Here is a 9,734-nt window from a genome sequence, read left to right as displayed (position 1 = left end):
GAGCATATTTTCTTTAAGCAGTCAGTCTATTTCGAACGGTTGAATTTGGTTTGGTTTATTGCTTCTTTCATTACATATTTTGATAGTAACAATAAAAGTAAGGAGAGAAAACCAACTACGAAATTGAAGAAATATATTGGACTATGTTAAATGTCAGGTCAAAAGCTTGCGTCTCAATGGTTCTACTTTTTAATTGGACCAACCCTTCAAAGAACTCTAAAATCCGTAACTCGTTATCGGAAAGTGGGAATCTTCTAGTGACAACGTGTAGGTTTTTTGATCCTGATCCTTGTTTTATCCAACATGCGACTAGAAAGTTATTGAAGGTTTTAACTCAAATTCAATGACTAACTTTCTCTTTCTACATTCGGCACGCTTATCAGCTACAGTCGGGTCACAACGGTCTGAAGCTAGCTGCGGCTGCCCAAGCGGCTGAGCTGGAATCGGCGCGGCAGAGCGTACAGGTTGTATTGAGGGGACCTTCGTTAGCACCACTCATCGCTGCAGTCCGAGTGAAGCAAGAGGCGGTTCTGCCTCGGTGAACTCCAACAAATCGCCCTGTCAAGACTTCTACGATATTTCTGTGTACTGTTTGCTGCGCTGGAGTAAACACTCATCACAGATACGTCCGTCATCAATACCACTATCTACTGCGGCGATGCTGATGAAAGGAAAGTAAGGGGCTGCGCGATGGCTGTGAGGAACCACTCCAACAATCTAGTAGAAGAATTTGGGTCAACGCCGTCTGGGTGCTCCTTGGTACGACTCCAGAATCGCAGAGCACGTAAACTCTGGATAGCAAGTCCCCACGTATCTACGGAAACCGCTGAATACAGCCATTACTACAGCGAGGAAGCCTTCTATTCGCAACTCAATGCGTTGATGCCTGAGATACCCAACCAACAGTTAGTCATTATCAACGCAAATGAAAAAAAAAGAAATGAAGGAAAATGGAAATATCTAGCTGAGCGCACGTCGGATAACGTTAAACATCTGGTCGATTAATGTGAACTGGCGAATCTCATTACTGCTTCTACGTTTAAGAAGAATCATCGACGACGTTTGTTTACGTGGCAGGGGGCAACTTTTTTAACGCCTGCAGGGCTGCGCGAGCGGAACATGGACTTTCAAACTTCAGCTCGACTACGTTCTGATGAAGAACATTCGTCAGTCGCATATCCGAAGACGTAGAGTTGCTTGGGGCTTCGCGCTCAACTCTGGTCTACGTCCAGTTCTTCTTAGCTTCAAGATTCGGTACCACAACAGAAACTGAGGAGTTCCTCTTCAACCGATTAAAGGCGTGCCAGGTCTGAAAGATGAAGTATGCAGAACCAAATTCTGCCAGCATCTGTCTATTCATGTTGCAGTGCGGACAAGGAAGAAGCTTTGCGATTTAGATTCTTCCACAAAGTGCATCCAGGACCCTGCAAGGAAACGCTCCCGTTTCTAATCCCGCGGAAGAAGCTTGCTTTTGCATCTGCGAAGACAAGATCCACGTCAAGACCAATTCTTCATGAGTTGCCAGCATATGCTATGCAGCATTGGTGATTTCAGTCAGGAGAAAGACTGAGAAAGAAGTTGCATTGCTAACTGCAGCAAGACCACGAAAACGAATGGATGTTAAGAGAAGGCGTGGGAGGACAAGAACTCGCAGAAAACATATGCTATGCTGAAAGAGTATTGCTGCAAGATGAAAAATGTTTTCCAGTCTTCCACACTGCCAGTAGAGTGGCTGTCGGTGAATCAACTCTACTAATTCAGAGCGACCATTTCAAGACCCTGCTGAACCGGCAAGCGCCATCAGCTCCTGAACTCTTGAATTCATAGATCGACAAGTGCGGTTAGCGAGAAACCAACGACCGAGTCGAGGTTTTGGTCGCATCCAGAAGATACTTCGAGATAACGTGACCAAGGAAGCGGAGAATTACTTAGATGCTTGGATAGACCGTCTTCACTAGACGTGCGGTCCCCAGCATCTCTTTCATTCGTTTCGTTCCCTCGCCATTGTCATCGTATCCAGTTGAGCTGTCAGCTGGTCCATCCGTGTAGCGAGCACATCACCCCATCTCGTTGACAGTCTCCCTCGATTGCGTTTAGCATCTCTTGGGATCCACTCTAGTTTTCTTTTAGTCCATCTATCGTCGATTCTTCTCATGATGTGACCGGCCTATCTATGTTTTGCTTTCGATACATATTCCGCTGGGTCGCGGCACATTCCTCTTAAGTCGGTGCTGCGAAGACCGGCTAGGTGTTCTGTGCGCCAGTTGAACTTCAGAAGACATCTCTCAAGGGCTCTGTGGGTAGTAAGTAGCTTCCTAGACGTGGCAGCGGTGTCTGCTCACGTCTCTGCTGCGTAACAGAGCGCTGGAAGAACTGTCGAGTCAAACAGATGGGGCACGAAGATCTTGGTCCGTCATTTGATCCGTAGCTTCGCTGACGTGCGCGAATGTTGCCTATGCTACTCTCATCCTCCTATTCGGTTCTTCCTTTAAGTCGTTTACCATATCCATAGAACGTCCAGCGTCTACTATGACGAATTTTGGGATCCTTCAAGTTGTACTTCTGGGTTCCCGCAGTAGGGGTTCTTCATGAACTGTGTCTTCTTTTTGTGTATTCGCAGTCCTATTCTCTTCCCTGCTTCGTTCTTTGAGCATCATTTCTGCTTCATCGGTAATTCTTCTCGAAAAAGAATCATGTTAATGAAATGAATGAAATGTTGAACGTTGTCGACTTTAAAAAAGAACGATGGATGGAGAGGAATCTTCTCATCAACACGCATGCTCCTCTCTTCCCAACAAGGTGATTTCATTATCCATTGCAGCCATGATCAGCTTCGGCGATATAGTATCGCCTTGTCCTACCCTCCTTCCAATGGTATGGTGAAGGGGAGGTGGAAAAGCTGAATCCCAGTGGTGCGTCGATCGCACTAATTGGCTAATGTGCACCCCCGTCCACATCTCGATCGGCCAGCGCTAACAGTATTGCATTCGTTTCTATGCTGTCGAAGGCTTTCTCTTAGTCGACGAAGGTTAGAACAAGGCGGTATTCTGGCAAACATCTAAGACCCTTGATACGGTCTCAATGTGGTCTAAGCAGCTGCACTCCTGACGGAATCTAGACTGTTCTTGAGGCTGAACTTAATCCAGGGTCCTAGATATGCAAGTGAGGACGATATCAGTGAAAGTTGTGTATAATATGCTCAACAAACATATCCGACGATGGTTCTGAAGGTCGTCTCGGTTACCTTGCTTATGGGTAAGAACGGCTTGCGAGGTCTTCCACTGGTCTGGGATCCTTTCTTTTTGAAGAAAGAATATCATGTGCGAAGGTAAGATTACATAAAATGGATGGCCACCAGTCCGAAGAAGGTCTTCTGATATAGAAACAGGTCCGGGGGCTGTTCCAGGTTTCATGTTCTTGATAGCGACTCGTACTGCCGAAGGGAGAATCGCTATTCGCAGAGACCCCTGCGGCACTTCTTTAGACTCGTTCTTCTTTGTGCTGCTTTCAGAATTTTCTTCTGCCTGTATTTCGAAAGATCCTCTTGCAAAGCTTTTCTGCAGCTAGTGTTTGCTACTAACCGCTGAACGTGTGGTGCGTGAATGTGTGCAAAGCCTCAAAGTCCTTTTTTTCCAACAACTTTTTTTTTCTTACTGGTCTTCAAAATTCGATCCAAGTTTGTCGTGCACGGCTTCGAGGCACGCTCAGCACACGCTCGCAGTCCTTTGAGCAGCATCTCGTAGTCCACGTTTGGGTCCTCCTCGATGTGCCAGTCACCTTGGTACAAGGAGTCCTCGAGTACGCAATAATCATAGGCGACTTCTTTTCTACTTCATTGCCGATAGCAGATGTTCTTTTCCATCGTGTGGCTAAGTCGTGTTTTCGCACGAAGGAGACGGTGATCAGAACTACTACAAAAGGATGGTACTGCTGAGACGTCAAGTAGAAACCACCTCTGGTTGGTGAGTATGTGGTTGATCCCCGCATGAGTCGCACCATTGGGCGATTCCCATGTCCACCGACGATGATCTTTCTTTATGAAAAGAGAGTTTCCATGAAAGAGGCGAGCTTCGGACAACAGCCCGGCGAGACGACTGCCATTTTCATTCCGGTTCCCTAGTCCGAATCTTCCGATCCTGTATTCCTCTTCTGTAGCCAAAATGTGGGTCTCTTCGAGGCCTCGAACGGGAATCAGGGTCTACTGACAACCGACAGAACTCATCGATGAGTTTTGTTACCTCGGGTGTAGACTGAGGAATACGGCAGCTACGACAAAGATAATCAGCGAAAATGCGCTAAAGCCACTTCTCCATTCATCTCTTTGACTAAATGTTTGTGGTCGATCTCGGATCCTGGTAGAGACTTCACTTCGGTAGCACCGTCTACGGTGATGGAGATGCTTTTGCTTGGAAGGAAGCTGTTTAGACGACTGCTTAGCTAGTTAGGGTATTCCATGACGAAAATGCGGGAGTCGATGTGATGACCCGGATGATCACATGTGGAAGGTACCAATATCTTGCACCGCCACCGAAAGTAGCCGCGGAAAATCGGCTCCGCTTCTTTGATCATATACTAAAGAGACCAGCAGACCGCCTTGTTTAATTTGTGCTGAGGAGTATGTCGGGTTCAAGCTGGCAAAAGCCACATGGCCGTAAACGGAGATTCTGGATTGAGGTGGTGAAGGAAGATCTGAGGACGCTAAGCAAGGTTGTGCAGTTCAAGTGAGAGGTAAGGTTTTGATGTTTGCATTTGGGATATTTACCAAGATCACGTCATCTTGTAATTGTGCTTGGATAATGCTGCGCTGAACAGCGATCAGAGATAAAAGGAAGACAAAGAGAAATTTTGTTTTCTCGCGGAACATTGCTATTTACAGTGCGGGTTCTTCGGTAATGCGGACGTACTGAAGGGCCACTAGCACATGCAGTTTCAAAGCTAGTCCTCGTGATTCGTGTCGTTCTTGATTGCCAGTGCATACTTCATTAGCGGTTCTGAACATATTACGAATCACTGCGCGTTTTACTGCAGTCGGATGTGCAGATTTGGCGTGCAATATGATATTCTTGCAACTTTCTTTGCAATACCATTTTACTCTAATAATGCCTTTTGAAGGACTTATTTGTGTATTGAGGTAAGAAAGCCATCCTTCTTCTGGGGTATTGCGATTGTTGGTTGAGTATTCAGAAACACTCGTCCATTTCGGACTGTGTGATGTTATGATGCAACAGTTGTCAATATATCTGCAATACATTATTGATCTGTGCGAAAGCACTGGTTCTTCGATTCTGCTCATAAAGCAGATCGCCAGCACTGCTGCTAATCGTTGACCCATTGCTAGCCCTCTCAGTTGTGCGAAATAATTTCCTGACCACTTGAAGGTATTACAATTCAGGCATTCCTTGATAAGTGTTATTATGCGAGATGTACTTAGTCCATATGTTTCCAAGTTGTTACCATATAAATTATCTCAGAGAGAGCTTGCAGCGCCTCACTAATTTTTACATTCGTGTAAAGTGAGGTTACATCAAAGGACTCTATTACGCAGTTGCCCTCAACTCTCGCATTGCGTAATCGCTCAAGGAAATGGTGCGTGTTCGAGAAATGACATAGTATTTTAGGCAAAATATTACACACGATTTTATTAAGGAACCACTGATCGATCGACTCGATCCGTTGGTCCTCCCACACAACTTATTATTGGTCGGATTTTGAATGTTGCCGCTGATGTTGAGTTCATCTCATCGGGGTTCAGCTTATGCGTTTTGATGAGGCCATAACATATATAACACATATATAGAACACAGGGCAGGTCGGTTTGTCAAGCTTGAGGCGGTTTACAAATCGTTCGTCTAGACCAGCAGATTTTCCTATAGACATGCATTTTTTTCCATACATGATTCTAGCGTTTGCACTGCACAAGGAATTCTTTCTCTGTTATGCAGCGATAGATCGTTTCATCTTGCAAGTGAAGATTTGTTATTTCCCGATCAAGAGCCTGTGACATGACTACGAATTCCCCACCCTTATCGCTAACTGAAAGGCGCACGTTATCTCTTGTAGTCATTTCGCGGGTTTCCGTGAAACCCTGCCATTGCTCGCGCGTGAGATTGTTAAGGGTAAGTCGTCTATGATGGTTATAAGCGGACAACACCCCAGATAATAGAATCCTAAATTTTGTATCTGTTTCGCAAGCTGATTCGGGTTCTTTATAGAAGTTGCGCGGAAATTGTGTTGAGGGAAAAGCTCCTCTGCTCATAAGTGCAGCCTGTTGACGGTTACTTTCATTCTTTGCTCTGATTCAAAGCTGGTTCTGAAGCTTGTGGAGGCCTACTGTGACTTTACGGAATGTTGATCCATCGATGAAAATGATGGCCCAAGGCTCAGAAAGTCAAAAACTTTATCGGACAAATGAATGTTGCCGAGTACCGTTACTCTTACCCCTTAATTATTAACAGCATTTTGAGCTGTGATGTTAGTTGCTCGGTGGAGTCTACGTGGACTACCATTGTTGGGATGGTTTCCATTCTCCATACCCAAAAGTCTATCGTACTTTACACGCAGGGTCGAGCTGACGCTAGACCGAATAGAATCGCAGATCGCTCTGGGTCCACTCTCAATCCTTCTCCATACTTGTTCTGGTAGAAGACGACGACAGGCCTGTTCTTTCGAGATATATTTCAACAATGATGAGTACAATACATGCTGTTTTTCCTTAATTACAATTCCTAAGATGAATCGATAAATACTACGGATCCTAGGATGATTCTCAGGAAGATCGCACATAGTAACTATTCTCTTATTTCAAATGAACTTAGGAATCAACCCATTCGTCTTGCATCGCTGGAGAAAAATCACGTATTGACGTGTGATCACCATATTTTGGCGCAGCGATAATGCTTCCCGTACGAGAAAGAACATATTCGGCGGTACTTCACGTAGTAGTTCGAATGTTCTCTTGTTTTGAAACGGCATATTCTGTCTATGTTTCGTGATAGTGTGCCTGCGAGGTTTTCAGATGGAACTCTTTATTTGCCTGACGTTTCGGCTTTTTCCCCGTCTTCAGAGGCCTAAATAGAGGACGACTAGAGTAATGCTACGTTTATCCCGTCAAGTGCCACACTACCCTGGGTCAGTGTTTCGCTAATCGTTCAGGGTAGTGAAAACAGAAACCTATTTACATTGAATTACATTACAACCTATCAACCTATCTACACTATCAGAAAACATAGACAGAATATGCCGAGGTTTCAAAACAAGAGATCATTCTGCTCAACTGTACACCAATTTTCCCCTTTTCGGAGTGATGCTGAATATTTCGGATGAAATCGTACTAGTGAGTCCCATCTTCTGCTCGATGTGATGTTGCAGAACGGTTAAATTCTGGTTGTGATACTGCTATGGCGCAGTCAGAACGAACTGGTCCATAGTACGATGTGGCACAAGTGGCGCAGTTTTAAGTTGTTTGTAGGTGGCCCCTAGTGTACCACTGCAGTGACTGCTGTCTTCAATCACGAGGACAGGATTGTGAAATGAAACCTCAGAAGACAGAGAAGTACTAAATACCCATCAAATCTCAAAAGAAAGAACCTTGAGGCCGCCCGAATGAATTATGTGATACAACTGCAATGTCAAGTCGCTGATTGTTTGTGTTTGTCGCAGCATCTTTCCTTCTAAGTAACTCGCAAAATCCCAGTCCTCTTGCGCGTGACAAGGAGTTATTCTAGAACGATAATCTAGGATCTAGGTTACAATCGGGTCAAAACGAGTTGAAGGTCGGTATGGTCGGGTCAAAACGACATGAAACACGGACACTTGCGCAAGCGGCTGCGCTCAAAGCGGAGCGGTGGACCGTAGCGGTTGGACCGTGTGATCACACTACCGCCACACACCTCTGCAGTTGGTCATGGTCCCACCTCGATTCCAACCGCTGTCTCCACCGCACCGCTTCCGAGTGCGGCCGCTTGCGCAACGGTCGGTGCTTCCTGTCGTTTTGACCCAACTATACATTTGCGTAGGCTGAGCGCTGAAGATAGCGGTTTTGATCGAAGTGGGACTTTCCCTCACATTTCTCATCTTTGCATTCTAATCACTCGCAAATACCTCGCCAACCGTTCCGCATCAGGGCAACCTTCGGCAACAAGCTTCAGTTCATTTTGGCACGACTACGTGAAGTTTGGTTCTGCACGCTTTAATAGTGGATTACAAAAAATAAGAGTATCTTTACAACTGCACCTTATCTTACCAGCACATATTTTATCGAAGATGTGTAGGGATCTTTTATATTGGCTCAAAGCATGAATTCCCCATCATCAAGCGGGGAGACAACACGGCGCGAATCTTTGCGCGTTTGAACTGCGTGCAACTGGCTTGCACTGCGGCTAATATATACAGAGTGGAGCAGTTCAGTTTCTTATGAACTTCTTTTTGTACAAAGATCACTTTCTATTGTCAAAAGTGATTTTATGTTTCTTTTAGTGCACTGTAAGAAGGTCTTCTCTCATCTTCAAAAATTAGGGGCTAGTTGCTCCTTTCTCCATTTCAGTTGATTTTCTGGTGAGCTTTCTGTTGTTGGTAATATATGGGAAGTAGGAAGGACTTCACTGATACCACTCTTTCGTGCGCCGGTGGTTGTGTGCAACTATTAATGCTGTTTCTAATACTTGACGTAGTACATGAGTCTGTTTTGTTCACCTCCAGCACCATTATCTCATTTTAGATCTTGTCAAATGGTCCACTCTCCCCACAAAATACTGAGCGATACTCCGACATATTGATTTCCCACCGTGGGATACCGTTGACAGTTGTTGTGACTCATGCCGTGCCGAGTCTCGATGCAACTTCTCAGTTCTTCAAAATTTGTTCAGAAGTTGGTGTGATAGTTAGGTTATATCATGCTTTCTCAATGACAATATAGAATAATTTCCAATCTTGCAACTTTGAGCCCGCCCATCATTACGTTGCCCTTCCTCAACCTTTCAACAGGGCAACCTCCTCCATGATTGATAGAAGCTATTCTGCTATCGAACTTTCTTAAAAGTAAGCAGTCATTAGCTTTCTGATCGTTATTCAGCAGTAAGAGAATCATTGCTTATTTATGGATTTCTCGTCCGTCGAATAGAAGAAATGCTGTAGAAATTTTGGCAACAAGTACTCGAAAACCCCTCTTTGTGTCATTTGAAAAAAAAAAAAAAAACTAGCAATAGTCATTGTTGTTGTCTTACAATTTTCTCATTAAAGACCTTTAGACCATGTCAGTTCGGAAGCGACTATACTGGTTATAGCATGAAAATGCTTTCTGAGTTGTAGATGAAAGCATATATTGGTAGTCAGACCACTAAAGAAACGATAAAGAAATTCAGCTCTAGTTCGTTCTACTGTCTAACAGTCAAAGGTAATCAGACAGCACATTAGATGAGATAGTGGTCTCTGTTTGTATGGTTGGCACTTCCTCCCACTTATCTGTTAATCTTGTTTACTGGACTTGTTTTGAAGCTTTGACACAGCTATGTTTTAACTTACGTGCAATGTGCGGCACGTTATATTGCAAGCTTCACTTAAATTCTTATGATTCGCTGTAATTCACTGTAGTATAATGTTTTAATCTTGTAATATCACATTTCTGTCCTATTCTATCCGACCTCAAATATCGGCTTTCTTTTGTCGTACACTGCAAGCAGTTTGCAGTTACAACTTCCGAGTATGATGAAGAATTCAGTTCAACTTTTAGAGATACC

This window comes from Necator americanus, chromosome V (assembly GCF_031761385.1).
Source record: "Necator americanus strain Aroian chromosome V, whole genome shotgun sequence".
In the NCBI taxonomy this organism is placed as follows: Eukaryota; Metazoa; Nematoda; class Chromadorea; order Rhabditida; family Ancylostomatidae; genus Necator; species Necator americanus.
The sequence above is the reverse complement of the archived record's forward strand: the minus strand, read 5'-3'. Positions refer to the sequence as shown.